We start from the raw sequence: 14,915 nt of genomic DNA, 5'->3' as shown, positions 1-14,915 counted from the left end.
GTAGCCTTCCCTTCGTTTATACGTGAGCCCCTTTTTGCTGTTGGGACGTGGTTTCATGGCCAGTGAGGGCCCGTCCGACATACCCCCAAGGGCTGAGTTTATCGACCTGTCTTCAGACTCAGAGTCCCCTGAGGGCAACCCTTACTAGGACTATGATTCTTTGAGGCAAGCCCGCATTCGCCACCTCGAGTGCATGGCTAATCTTAGGCATAAAATTTGGGTGGTAGAGAGCGAAATTGACTCGGTGTCGAGGGGAGATGGAGGACTTTCACCCCTGGGCCTTAGTGACCATATAGCGCGTCTTAGGACGACCCTTTTTGAATTGCGGTGGGAGTTAGAATTTATGGAGGGACACATTCCGCCAGCACCTCCCACTCCCCCTTTGCCTGATGACGGTCATGGGGCTATTAGCTCCTCTCCTCAGCCTCTAGTCTCAGTTGATCCTAACTTAGCGCTTCCGCCATCGCTCCCTCGGTGGAAAACTCTTGCTAGAAAGAAAAAATGGAGGATTAAGTGTTCTGCCTCTCCCTCACATATTTCTTTTGATTTTGCAGATATGTCAAAAGCACGCAGACAGGTGTCCGTCCAGGAAGAGGACGACGCCCCCTACTGGCATCCAGCCTAGTGTCCCACGTGTCTCCGAATAAATTGAAGGCAATTGTGAAACATTACCGAGCTCCTCCAGAATACGCCCTGCACGTTCCTCAGGAGGCTTGCCGGGCCGACCGCCCCAAACCGGGCTTTCTGGCTTTGAGCGAGCAGATTCTGAAGGCGGGTGGCACCATTCCTCTGCACCTGTTCTTCGTGGCGGTTCTCAACTATTTTGATTTGGCCCCTCTCCAACTGTCGCCCAACAGTTGGTTGACTTTAAGTTGCCTCTTCATTTGGTTCAAGGACAACGAGCAACGCGCCCCGACGGCGCAGGAGGTGCATTCCTTGTATAACCTTATAGCTTCTACTATCTGCAGAAGGCCAACAGTGAGCTCCCCTTAATAGAGGGCTCGGTGTCCAATACCGGGCCTTGGAAACAAGACTTTTTTTGGGTAGAGGGGCCTCTCTCGGTTCGAGAAAGCTTCCGCGCCAGCCCTAGTAAGTATCCTGGTCTTTCTCTTTTTCTTATTAGAACTTACTGTTTTGCACTCTCGCTTGTACTGACATCGGCGTGATTCTTGTAGGGCACTTTGCTGATCCCTCGGTCATTGGGTCAGAGGCGGAGGCCATAGGCAAACTCATTGCTGCGGATTCCGCCCTGAAAAAGGCAGCGGTCCTTTTTACGGTGGTGAATCTCACCCGCCACCAATTGTCCCCGGTCTCTAACCCCAAGTTCCTGTGGTCGATCACTGGGTCTAAGAAGGCTATGGCTATGCCGGCTGGGCCATCACTACACGATGGTGAGGCTGAGGTGGAGATGGAGGATGCCCCCCCGTCTCCAGGGGGATGCCCTCCTTTTGACTCCTATGACCAGGACACGGTCTTTCAGTCTCTGGACCCGCAGGCCGCGGCAGGAGGCTACTCTCCCCCTGGCCGTGATGGCGGTGACGCCTTCCCTCAAGTCCCTCATGATCTCGGCGTGCCGGATGCCGACTACGTCGGGCTTGCGGAGCTTCCTTCTGATGCACCAGGGTCTCAATTTTTCCCTTTTACTGCGCCTCCTCCTGCTTCGGTGAGCGGGTCGTCTGTTCCTATCCAACAAGATGCTCCAAGTGCGGAGGCGGAACATTGGGTGACCAGGATGGCCACATCTTATGCGCAGCGTTTCATTCCGATAGCCTCGGGCCTCCCTGTCTCCGACTGGAGGGGTCTGGGGAACGTGCCTCAACCAGACCTTGGGGAGATGCTAAGGCGTGCCGCAGTCTGGGTGAGGTCTTGCACCTTGCGTTGATTAGTATTATGTATGGGTGTATATGTGTTTTTCTTTTTGTTACTTATCGCTGACACCATTGACTTTCTTGCGCAGGTCTACATCGTGTCTCTTCGGTATGCTGACACGTCCGACGTTCTCTCCGCATCTACTGCTCAGAGGGACGACCTCATGGCCCAGGTCCAAGAGCTCGAAAACGAGCTCAGTGCAACCAAGGCCCAATTGTCAAAGGCCCGGACAAAGTATGCCAAGCTGGACTCGAAGAAGGATAAGCTGAAGGCCCAGATCAAGGAGCTAAGGGGCAAGGCTAAAGGCTTGGAGCGCGAACTCCGGGGGGCCAAGGCCGCTGCGTCTGGGTCGCAGGAGAGGGTTACCCAGCTGGAGACTAAAGTTGAGGCCCTTAGGGCTGAACTATAGTCGGCTCAAGAGAGGAACGCTTCCTTGGAGGCGGAGAGAGTCATAACCGAGCGCAAGTCTATAGATCGTGCTCTCTACAATGTGTGGAGGCAGGATCCCAACTTCGACTTCTCCTCTTTTGGCGAACAGGCCGTTGCCCGAGCGGCCTGGTGGAGTACCCACTACAAGAGACCTTGAAATAGTCTAGCTCCCTTTTTATTTTATTTTGTAACATCGTTATCAACGCTATTTTTCTATTAGTAACCCTTGTGTTATCTCGAGAACTCTTTTTTTTTTTTAAATGTATGAATACATATGATGTTGCTGTTTATTTCTTGTTCTACTGCATTTGAGGCCCTTTTATGCCTGTATGATGGGGTTTGGTTGGTTCCCTTCTTTTATTTATCAGGCTGGAGGTCCTTTGGAACCCATGTGAGAGGGTTCGCTGGGACCTCTTTTGGTGCCTCTTGGTGGCTTCTATAAGGATATTTTGACCCCTTGGGTCTTAGCTATCCTTTTATGTTTTTCTTGCGCGCGCTTATTATTTCTTTGCGAGAAGCGTCCTTCTCGTCATTATTCATAGTACTATTTTTACAAGGGTCTCCTTGGGGACCCTTTTTGGCTAGGCGGCTTGGTGGCCGCTCTAGACTTATTATTGTCGTCACCATATAATGGCTAGACTTATTATTGGCTAGACGGCTTGGTGGCCGCTCTAGACTTATTATCATCGATACCATATATATATATTTTTTTTGTGAGTCCCTAAGGCTTCCTTGATATTCACACGGGTAGCTAATCCTTGTGATCTCAGGAGCTGTCTTGTAAAGACTTCGCTTAAGGCCCTCATATAGGGGGTCCCCCTGGGATCCCTGTTGAAGGGTCCTTTTTGGGGTCCTCCTGATGGAGGGTCCTTTTTGAGGATCCTCTTGGTAGAGGATCTCCCTTAGGAGTCAGGAAGGCAAGGGGTCCTTTTTAGGATCCTCCGTTAGAGGGTCCCTTTTTAGGAGTTAGGAGGGCAAGGGGTCCTCTTTAGGATCCTCCGTTAGAGGGTCCTTTTTTAGGAGTTAGGAGGGCAAGGGGTCCTTTTTAGGATCCTCCGTTAGAGGGTCCCTTTTTAGGAGCCCTTTTGCTGGCTGCATGTTCTTGCCCCCTGTCCTGCCCCCCAAGTGCTTGGTGAAATTTATTTTGGCAGGCACTTTGGCTGATGCTCGTGCAACGAAGAAAATAAACACAGGAAGTAGCAAACGGTTTCATTCATAGAACGCGGTTTACATCTAACTTTGAAAATAAAAAAGGGGGGGGGGGGGTTACATCTGACTAGGAGGCTACCTAGGGCAGCCTCTTTGATTCTTACTAAAATAACGAAGAACAAGCTAAACATAGGTTCTTTTGGCATTAAGAGCCGAAGCCTTGCTGGTTGCACTTCTCGAAAGGCTCCGTAGCCTGTCCCATCTTGTGCGGATCTAACTTGTGTGAGTCGCTCCTTCATGCACAGCCATCGTCATTGACATGGATGGTTTGGTGGCTGCGCGGAGGGACATGTTATAGCATTCCCTCGCTTCCTTCTGCTCCCCTTTCACACATGCTACTCCCCCAGGGGTAGGGAATTTCATGGCCAGGTGATACACTGAAGTTATCGCCTTCAATTCTCTCAGGGAGGGTCTCCCTAATACCGCATTGAAGGCTGAGGTGCAATCTACTACGACAAAGTTAGCCATTATGGTGGTTTGCCTGGGTTGCTCCCCCATGGTGAGGGCCAATTCGATTGTCCCCAAGGGTTGCATCGAATCTCCCGTGAACCCATACAAAGTCGTAGTGCAAGGCTTTAGGTGACGGAGGCTCAACCCCATCTTTTCCAGCGCCTGTCGATACAAGATGTCCACGGAGCTCCCGTTATCCACCATGACCCGATGTACCCTCATGTTAGCTAGCTGGGTGGTTAGCACCAGGGGGTCATTATGAGGAAAGTGCACCCCCTGCGCATCTTCTTCAGTGAAAGTTATTGAGTCATTCTCGCCCTTGAAGCTCTTCGGGGGGCGTTGTTCCAAGCTTAAAACGCAATGTGGTGGACTTCGTCGGGCCTCCTTGGCATACCTGTCTCGTCCCTTCCTAGAATCGCCTCCGAATCCTGGTCCTCCAAAGATGGTCCTGACCTCTCCTTGCACTTCCGGGGCCACCTCACGTGCCCGCGGCGGGGACACTCCTCCTTCTGGCCTCTGGTTATCCTTGCGCACATACCTGCCCAAATGTCCCCTGCAGATGAGTTCCTCAATTTCTTCCTTCAAATGGATACACTCTGCCGTGGTATGACCGGTATTCTTGTGGTACCGACAGTATCTGCTAGGGTCCCTTTTGGACCGGTCCTTTCTCATTGGTGGGGGCCTCTTGAAAGGAACTCGATCTTCATTGGTGAGGTAAATGTGCTCCCTGGTATCTGTGAGGTCTATGTAGTAAGTATAGGCTGTTGGCCTATGATCACCCCCTCGCTTGGTCTTCCTCTGCTGGTCATCCCTCAGCCCATCGTACGTCCTTTTCTTCTTTGCTACATTCGACCCGTCGTTAGTTGGGGACTTCACGTGGGGCTCCTCCTTCCCTGCCTTCAGGTTTGCGTGGCCATCCTCCACACGGATGTACTTCTGTGCTCTTTCATAGAAGTCATCCAGGTCAGTGACTTCCCTCTTTAACATGTTGTCCCACAATTTGCTTCCTGGGAGCACTCCAGCGGTAATGGCCATTTTTAACTCCCGGCGCGTTAGGCTCCCCACTTTTGCGGCCTCCATATTGAACCGGTGAATGTAGCTCTTCAGGCTTTCCTTCTCCCCTTGCTTCACGTTGGCCAAGCTGGTACCTGGCATCGTGTAGTCCCGCACGGCATGGTGCTGCTGGAGGAACTCGTCAGAGAACTGCTGCCAGGACCTGATGGACCCTGGCCTTAGCCTTTTGAACCATTTGTAGGTGGGTCCTTTCAGAGTAACAGCGAAGCAATGGCATCTGGCACCACTTCCAATCCCCCTCAATTTCATGAGATCGTTAAACGCATCCAGGTGGTATTTTGGATCCGTGTTCCCTTCGTAAGGGGTCATATTGGGCTCCTTAAAATTGGTAGGGAGCCGGATTGCCTGAATTTCTCGCACGAAGGGTGACTCATGGTCGAAGTCTTCCTCAAAGGCCTGGCCACCCGACGCGGTGACAATCTTGCTCCGCAAGCTCCGCAAGCTCCGCAAGCTCCGCATCTCCGTGTCTAGGTCCTGCCTCCTTTTGCTGAGGGTGTCTCTCAGAGTGGATGGGCTAAGATCTGCCTTTCCCTTGCCTTCTCGAGGCGCCACAGGGGGTGTGGTCCCTTTGCCCGCCCTCTTCTTATTGAGCTCCTCTCGCAAGTCTGGGGGTGTTCTTTTGGAGGTGACCTCATCCTCACGACGAGGGGCAGCTGTGGTTCTCGGCGCTGGCTTCTGGGCCTGCTTAGGCGGTTCGGGGTGATCATGTTGCTTCGCGCGGGGGGTGTTGCTAGTTGAATGTCGGGTTCTTCCATCATCTATTGGCACAGTGGTCTCCACCCCATCCTTGCCTTTCTCCTTTCCCTTAGGCAAGGTTATGCTGGACTTACCCTGCAGTAGGCCGTTAAGGACCTCTTGCATGTTTTCCAAGGTAGTTTCTAACCTTTGGTTTTTACGGTGGAGCTCACGTATCTCCTCTTCGTAAAATCGGGACTTCGAACTCGAGCTCACGGAGTGGACCCGGGGGTGTTTGTCAGGCCTACGGGCAGAAGGGCTCGGGTCTTGCTGGCCAGAGTTCGGTGCCCGCGGCGGTTTCGGAGGAGGGAACTCATCAGCGTGTACCGGTGGTGCTCTGGGAGGACTCCCTCCAGGTGGAGCGGCCGACGATGAGGCCACCCTGTCTCCTCCGTGAACCTCAGGGTCTTTCGGGGGCTCCACGTCCCTGGGTGGAGGGGCGTCCTTCATGGAGGCCTTCAGCTGGACTCCGTTCAGGTGAACTTCTACCTCCCGCGTCTCCCTCAGTCGTTTCGAGTGTCTTGGCATCTTCTTCTTGTCAGAAACAATGGTGGAACAGTAGCTTGAAACTAACGTTCCCACAGACGGTGCCAAACTGTTGACGGTAAGAACTCGTCAACGAAGTTATGTTGGAAAAATTATCAAATCAAGATTGCTAATTAGAAAACAGTAAAAGCTTGAACAAAAACTCGAGAACAATGATGGCACAATAATGGAGAAATCAATCTTTCATTCACACTTAAGGCTCTGCTACAGTCAAATTTCCAACCCCCTTTCAGGTGGCCTTGGAGTTCATTTTATAGTAGGCTCTAATGGCCTTAGGTACATAGTGGTCCAGGGGACCAAGTGGTACATACGTACTGTATTAGGGGAGTGGCTTCAGAGGTTGTGGTTGTACATCCCGTACAGGAGCAGGTGTCAGGAGGATGTCTCCACTACTTGTCTGTACCCATGTCTGATGTGTGGTGGCAGGCGTATTGGCGCAGGAGGTAGTGGTGTTGGCTCTGACCTATGGCCGTAGACGTACGGACCATGATCCTTACCCCAGCAATCTCACTGGCACTGGTATCCGTACTTAGTACTTGTTCGTACAAATATGTCTCATTCGACTCGTACTGGATCTCCTAAGCATAGGGACTTCGAGGTGTAAGAAAGGGGATCCTTGGTGCCCGTGCTGGCCGTGGCGTTGAGTAGGGGTCTTGGGCCCATACGTGTCAAGTGACGGGGTGTCGGCCTCCTGAGAAGATGGTGGGCTGATGGACCTCCCGGGGCGTGCGCGCGTGGGACCTTGCGCGGCCTCGCGCATGGGGTGCCATTGACGGCCTCGCAGTCTTCCTCGGCCTCGCGCATGGGGCGCCATCGACAGCCTCGCGCATGGGGCGCCATAGACGGCCTCGCAGCCTCCCTCGGCCTCGCGCATGGGGGGCCATTGACGGCCTTGCAGCCTTCCTCGGCCTCGCGCATGGGCATGGTGGGAGTGGCCCAAGGGCCTCGCGGAATGGTGGCCTCGCGAGACGGGGTGGCCTCGCGGATCGGTGGCCTCGCGAGACGGGAGGGCTTCGCGGATTGGTGGCCTCGCGAGACGAGAGGGCTTCGCGGAACGGTGGCCTCGCGAGACAGGAGGGCCTCGCGGAATGTTGGCCTCGCGAGACAGGAGGGCCTCGCGGAATGTTGGCCTCGCGAGACAGGAGGGCCTCGCGGAATGTTGGCCTCGCGAGATGGGACAGCCTCGCCCATATGATGGCCTCGCCCGTTTGATGGCCTCGCGAGAATGGAGGGCCTCGCCCATTTGATGGCCTCGCGAGAAGGGACGGCCTCGCGAGATGAGACGACCTTGCGAGAAGGGATGGCCTCACCCATTTGATGGCCTCGCGAGAAGGGACGGCCTCACCCATTTGATGGCCTCGCGAGATGATGGCCTTGGGGCTCTGCTTCGGCCTTATATTTTCTCTTGATGAGATTATGAGCATCAACAAAAACTTTTTACGACAGTGTATATATGTGCATGTGTCTCTATACTAACATACAATACAATAGTTGTTTCATGTTGTAGCCACACAATAGAAGTTGACTTACTTGGAGTCCTTAGCTCTCAGCAGGATTTCACCCTCCAATATATAGTCCAGTTATGCTTAGCCAATACTGTAATTATCCATACAGTATACTCGGATTAATTATGGCACTTCATAATTCATTATTATTATTTTGGGCAGTTTGGTCATTTTTAAAATCACTTGTAAGGATTAAAGATCCTTATTTGGTTTTAAATCCATTAAGGAAAGTCATACAAAAATATTTGAGACTAAACCCTAAGTCTCGGGGAGACCTATCCTATGGTCTCGATACCTAGGCTCAGGTATCACAATAGTATTTTCCCACAATTCGCTAAAATCTTATTCTTTAAAAGTATCGCTATTAACCCGTACGTTCAACAAGTCGGTTAAATATATGGATGATTTTAGCCGGTATTATATCCAGAAAATACTAATTAAATTCCTTAATTATTTTTCAAGAAAATAAACTCTTAATTTTACTTTTATTTTTCTTAAGGTTTTAATCTCTAAAAACCGTTTTAAGAAAATAGCCTAATTTTAACTTAATTAGGAAAACCGTTAAAAATTTCTTATCTTGATTAGTTAATTTTCCGAAGTCAATTAATCAAGTTTACTTACTAAAATAATAATTCACTTAATTATTTTCTCAAAATATAGGGTTTTAAACCTTCTTTTAATTTATTAACTTATTAATATATAAATTCTTTTATTTTTAGAAAGAATAAAAATTCTTTAATAAAAATAATTATCACTAAACTCAAAGTGGTATTTTAGGTCAAAATATGTTTTCAAGACTTACCAAGTTTTTATCTTGCAATAAACAAAATTTTACTTTTTAACTTAAGTTCCAAAATCTCATTTTTACACTAAGTGTGAAAACCCTATTTTTTTTATATTTTTTACTACATATTTTGTTAGGTTATAACTTGAAATTTACTTACCCAATTGTTACCAAAATTTTCCAATTCCATTTTTTGTATGCCATTTAAGTATTTGTAAAATCTTAGGTCAAAAGGAGCATTTGTGATTGGTGAAATTATTTTCCAACAATGAGGTAAAAATGACCTTATTTTCAAGTCCTTAATTTTTCAAAACTTTGGTACTTAATAACTTTCAAACCGTTCAGTATTTTGTTACCAAATTTTACAGTGGAATACTATGTTATGCCAAGAATATGTCCACCAAATGTTAGAAAAACCTGGGTTTATTTTCCCTATACAGTGGCTATCCAAACTTGGTCCCGAAATTAAGAATACGAAAAAATAGTTTTTTACCTAAACTTTGAAATAGAATAACTCACTCATTTTTAAACATTTTTTAGTGTTTCAAAAACTCAAATTCATGTACTCAATCTCAAAAACATCACAGTATAATTTAAAATTTACAAAATCAATATACAGTGGATTCTTGACCCCTTGGAAGTCACAGCTCAAATCTTGTATTTTGTTTTAGGGTTCTCACCAAAACCCTTAAGGATTTTGGTCCCTATCTTCAAAAATCAACACACAAGCATCATAAAAATTATAGAGCAACTACCATAGCCTTATTACATCACCAATAAGAAACTTGAAGCATTAAATATACAAAATAATGCTTAAAAATAAAAACCATACAATAACAACCATAAAAAGTAAACTTTTTACCTCTTGTTGTTCTTGCTCTAGGTTTTTGATGTTCCTAATAGATTTGAGTCCTTCAAAACTCTTTCAATACGTTAAAAAACTACCCCCAACAACATAGATAGCTAGCTATTGAAAGACCTATGGTTAAAAACTTTACAAAGTCAAGTTTTTTGAAACTTTACCTTAGGGAAACCCTTCCTAGACCAAAGCTTAATGCTTCCAAGCCTTCTTAGTGTTCTTGAGGTTGAAGAAGGAGAGAAAACTTGAGAGAGAGTTTTCAAAAAAGATGAGAGTGAAAGTGAGAGAGAGTGGGGTCGGTTGGGGAGGGTTAGAAGATCATATCAACTAAAAAAAAAATATCTAAACACTTGAGTGTTTTTACCATCCACTTGATGCCTTAACCCTTATATTTAAATTGTCACATGGCCGACCACCACTTATTTTATATATGTGATCATATTTTTTTTTATATATAAAGGTTAGTAAATATTTCCTAAGAAGAAAAATCCAACTTGACTTCCTATAACCTTTTTCACTCTTATTGAGTTTTAAAAACAAAACTTAACACATAATAATTAAATGAAACGTCTCTTACATTTAATTTAATTAATCACACAATAAATTTTAACCTAAGGTCAATTCATGGAAAAAAAAATCCCCAATTCGGTAAAATTAAGCATTTAACACAAAATGCCCTAAAATTTCCATTTTCCCTTAGGTTTATTATTTTTGACTAAAATTTAATTTTTATGAATGTATTTTATGCCCAAAATATATTTACCATAGTTTTCATTTTATTTTCTGAGATTTTTACCCGATCAAGGTTTTTGTGTCGGTCCAAGACCGAAAGTCTTATCTTGACTTTTAAACACAAAATTCATAATTTGTCTAGAAATAGCTCATGGAAATAAATTCCAAACAAATATAATATTATTTAAAATAATATTCTTAACTCGGGGAGAACAATCCCGACCTGAGTCGTTTCGAGGTACTCGAAACGCAGGACGTTACAAAAGGCCTACAAGTTAGCCTTACCCTGGCGTGGGTGGTGGCTTATGGGTATTACTGGTGCCAATGACTAGACGAGAAAATGGCCGTTGATGAGATAAGCAGACCCTGGGGTTTCAGCAGAATTGTTGGGTAAGGAAAGGTTAATGAGATTATAGTTATAGATAAGATCTTATGGAACAAGATTGTCACTCTAGTAAGAGTGTTATTGGAGGATTAAAGGTAAAGAATTAGACTCTGGAGTTATGGTTAGGGGTATGAGATTTATTACCTGATGTGTTCGAATAAATTTTGAGGACGAAATTGATATAAGGATGGGATAGTTGTGACGACCCAAAATTGCTAATAAGGCTTAAGGGCCTTGATTAGTGTGCTGGGAGGGCATAATTGGTATTTATGTCAATAAATGATTTAATGCACGATTGTGTGGGATGCATGACTATATGATTATGTGGAGATGATTAAGTGCATGCTTATGAGTATTAAATATGCATGTGGGCCTTCGTTTTGCTTATAAGGGCATATTTGTAATTTTGGCCCGTAGATGGCATAAATGTAATTATATGTGATAAATTGTTGAGACCACATTATTATGTGGATATATTTGCAGCATATGGCTTGAGACAGTCCTAGTGAGCAGATTGGAGAAATAGTCACAACAGGGATTTATACCCGGCTCGGGGGAGCCTGGGGTATTTTCAGAAAATTTAGAAAATATAACAAGATTATTAGACATTGGGTAAACAATTGGTAATTAACTAGATGATGGGATTTAAGTGGTAAATAATAGGAACACTCGAGGAATTAGAAGGAACTGGGAGCAAAATGACCAAATTACCCTTTGGGCACCCTTGAGAGATTTAAATGGTTGAGGGGAAAGTGTGTCATTTGGCTGTGGAGGATATACTCTGTTTTGTTAGAATAATACAAAAAGTTATAGAATAATCTAAAGAAAGAAAAGAAACAAATAAAAGTCTCTTAGCTCTCTCTCTCTCTCTCATCACTCACGTTTCTCTCCCTCTTGTGTTGGGGCTTTGAATTTGCTGAAGAAACAGAGCATAGGTCTAGAGAGCTGGTTTTGAGAGAAGTAAAGAGTGGGATCAATTTAAAGAAGGAGTTGCAGCCATCCACACCTAGGATTTCAAAATTTGGGAAGAAGTTGTGATGAACTTGAGCTTGGGACTTTGAGTGCTAAAGCTTGGAGTGGTATTGGGGGCATCCTAGGGTCGAATTTCTCTTTGAGGTAATGATTTCTAGCCCTTGAATGTTCTGGGTTTTCTGGTTTTCAGTTGGTGTTCTTGAGCTTCAAGCCCAGTTTTGATGTTTGTGGTTGGTGAGGTTCTTAGCTAGGTTTTGGGTGTTATTAGGTTGTTTAGGATGATATATAGTGATTTATGGACTCAATGTTGTGTTTGATGGATGATTGGAGTGGATTTTTAACGCTTTGGCTCGGGAAAGTTCGGGAAGAGAAACCCAAAAGTTTTTATTTTTGGTGCTAGCGTTGTAGCGCTAGGTTGGGAGCGCTACAGCGCTAGGATGCGTTTCTGGGGGGCTTGAGTTTCTGACTCTAGTGCTGTAGCGCCCATCTGGTAGCGCTACTCAGCTTCCAAAACCTGGATCTTGGGTACTTTTTAGGGTTTTTGCTCCCGGGGGACGGTTTCACCACTTCGTTTGGTGGAATTAGAGGTCCCGAGAGCGCGAGTTTGGTCTCGGGATTGTTCTTTGGAGTTTAAACTCATTGAAGTAAAATTTATGGATTACGACTAGGTTTATCGCCAATACTCAAAGCTAAGGATCGTGCTCGAAACCATTTCACCTTCACCGCTCGGAAATTAAAGGTAAGAAAATTGCACCCTTTTGTGTGGCTTTAATGGGACTAAGGGCTCCCTATATCTGAATACAATTGTTGTATGATTATGATATGCCATGTGAGCATGAAATAAACGACCTAAGAGTGCTAAAATTGATATTTACGCACAGGGCGTGGCTCGACCATTAGTAGCTGAGGACAGCTTAATAATCACTGAGCTCGGCTTAAGCGGGCCTGAGTCAGTGGGTTAAACACTGGGCTTGGCCTAAATGAGCCGAAGACAGTGGGTTAAATAAAGGGTACGACCTAAGGGTGTCGACCCTGGGTATTTTATGATGATTTTGTTAAACTGTTGATTATGAATGTGTTTATTGTTATTAATTTGATGTTGATGGCTTGTTGAATATCTGGATGATAGACTAGCAATTCTTTGTTTGTCCTCACTGATTTTGTGCCTGTTATGGCCAGCTAAATATCTGGTTAATATCTTATGAATCATTTGATTGTATGAATTGTTTATGCAAAGCTATATAGTTTTCTTGCTGGGCCTCGGCTCACAGGTGCTACGTGGTGCAAGTAATGGCAAGGATAAGATGGTTCAACCATGAGTTGGAGAGCTCTGGGGGCGAGGTGTACATTCTCAACTGCTCGTCCGCCACGAATGAGGGCTTGTACAGGGATGAAAAATCTAAAATGTGTATTTTTCCATTAGACTGGCCTTGATTGTATATAACGTTTGAAAATTTTGTAAATCTTTCCTTTAAACCCTATTTTTGGGATCCCATGTACTAAATATTTATTTTTTAATTAAAATTATCCGTTTATGACCAAAATATTTTAAACCTAATTTGTTTATGACTTTAAGATCACATTTTTGTTTAAATGACTTGATTAGCAAGTCCTGCACTGTTTTAAACACAGTGTAACGGTCTTGGTTATCCAGGGCGTTACAATGTTTATTTGATATATTTGCTTGTGATTATGTGAGTTATATGATAACTAGTGGTGCATGTTTAGGGGTATTAAATATGCATGTGGGACTGTTTCTTATTAGAAGGGAAACTTTCGTAACTTGGCCTATTATGGGCATAATTGTATATATATATATATGTGCATATATGTGATATATGTGTGAGACCACATTATTATGTGGGTTTATTTGAGTTACTCGGCACGAGACGATCCTAGGGAGCAAGTTAGTGGGAAAGTCACAACAGGACCCAATACCTGACTTAGGGCGAGTCAATGAGTATTTTGGGTATTTGGCATTTAATAGGGTTATCGGGTAATGATATTGAAAAATTGGGGATATATTTGGAGTTACTGAGTTTAGGAGGGAATATCGGGGAATTTGACCATTTTGCCCTGGGGGACTTTTTTTGGTACCCCGAGCCTTGGGGTTAGCTTAAGTCACTTAAGCCTTAAGGAAACAAAATACAAACACTAAAACACTCCTCACTGATCCGGCTCACTCTCTCACCTCACTCTCTTTCTCTCTAAACTTCCTCAAGCTAGTTTTTGAGGAATCTAGAGGATTGTGGCTGGAAAACTAAGGAATTGAAGACTCGAGATTAGAGTTTGGATAGCTTGTGGCTAGGGGATTATCATTCGCGACTAAGGTAACGATTTAATCTCTGTGTTAACTGAATTATGTTAGAAATCATAACTGTTCTTGAGCTTTATAGCTGAAGAGTTGAATTTGGTATTTTGATGAATTTTATAACTAGATTTTTGTTGGGTTTGCTGCTGGGAAGATGTTAGAACTATTGTGGTGATTGAATTATGGTTTGGGGGGTGAAATTGGGTTAGTTTGGGTTGAATTTGGCTGTTGGAAAATGAGGAAAATATGGGTTCGCAGGGCCAAGTCGCGACTCTGTTCTTGAGGGGCTGTGACTCAGCTGAACCTAGGGCCCTGGGAGGCCTCTGTCCGGGAGGCACTCCGTGGTCCTCTTGGGCAGGTTGTGGCCTGCATCCCTTTGGAAAAAGGAAAGGGCCTCAGATTAGAGGGTCGCACCGCGACCCTCAAGGGCAGGTTGCAGCCCACCTGGGCAGTTTTGGCCTTGGGGAGTTTTTAATGACGGGAACCTTTTCCTGAGGCCTCAAGATCGATTCCATTACCCAGTTTAGTGGAATTCAAGGCCCCGGAGGCTAGGACTCGGTCCAGAAGCCTTTATTTTCTCATTATTGATGGAATCCTATATAATGGTTGTGACTAGGTTATTGCTAGGGGCTTAGAATCAGGATCGTGCTCGAGGGTCGTCCTTATTTTACGCTATACTCGGACCTGAGATAAGAAAACTACACCCAATACGTGTTATATGTGATCAGGGCTTGGCCTAACTGTTATCAATAATTATGATTAGGGCTTGGGCCCCTGAGAACGTTTATGTTTAAGCTATTGTTTCACATGTTGATTGCTTCGACTTGAATATTCTATACCTGCTTAAGTGTTTCATGTTTGTTGCATGGATTCTGTGGTTAGGGCCTCAGGCCCCATTAAGTAGGTATGATTAGTATTATGAGTACGGTTACTCGATCGTGTTATGTGATTAACATGCATGCGTACTTGTTTTGTTGAATACCTGGATACGGGATTGACTTATTAGTCAAGGACAACAAAAGCGCACTGGTCAAAAGGCTTAGGCCTAAATCAGC

Source organism: Humulus lupulus, chromosome 1 (genome assembly GCF_963169125.1).
Source record: "Humulus lupulus chromosome 1, drHumLupu1.1, whole genome shotgun sequence".
Classification (NCBI taxonomy): Eukaryota; Viridiplantae; Streptophyta; class Magnoliopsida; order Rosales; family Cannabaceae; genus Humulus; species Humulus lupulus.
Note: the sequence above shows the minus strand (reverse complement) of the source record.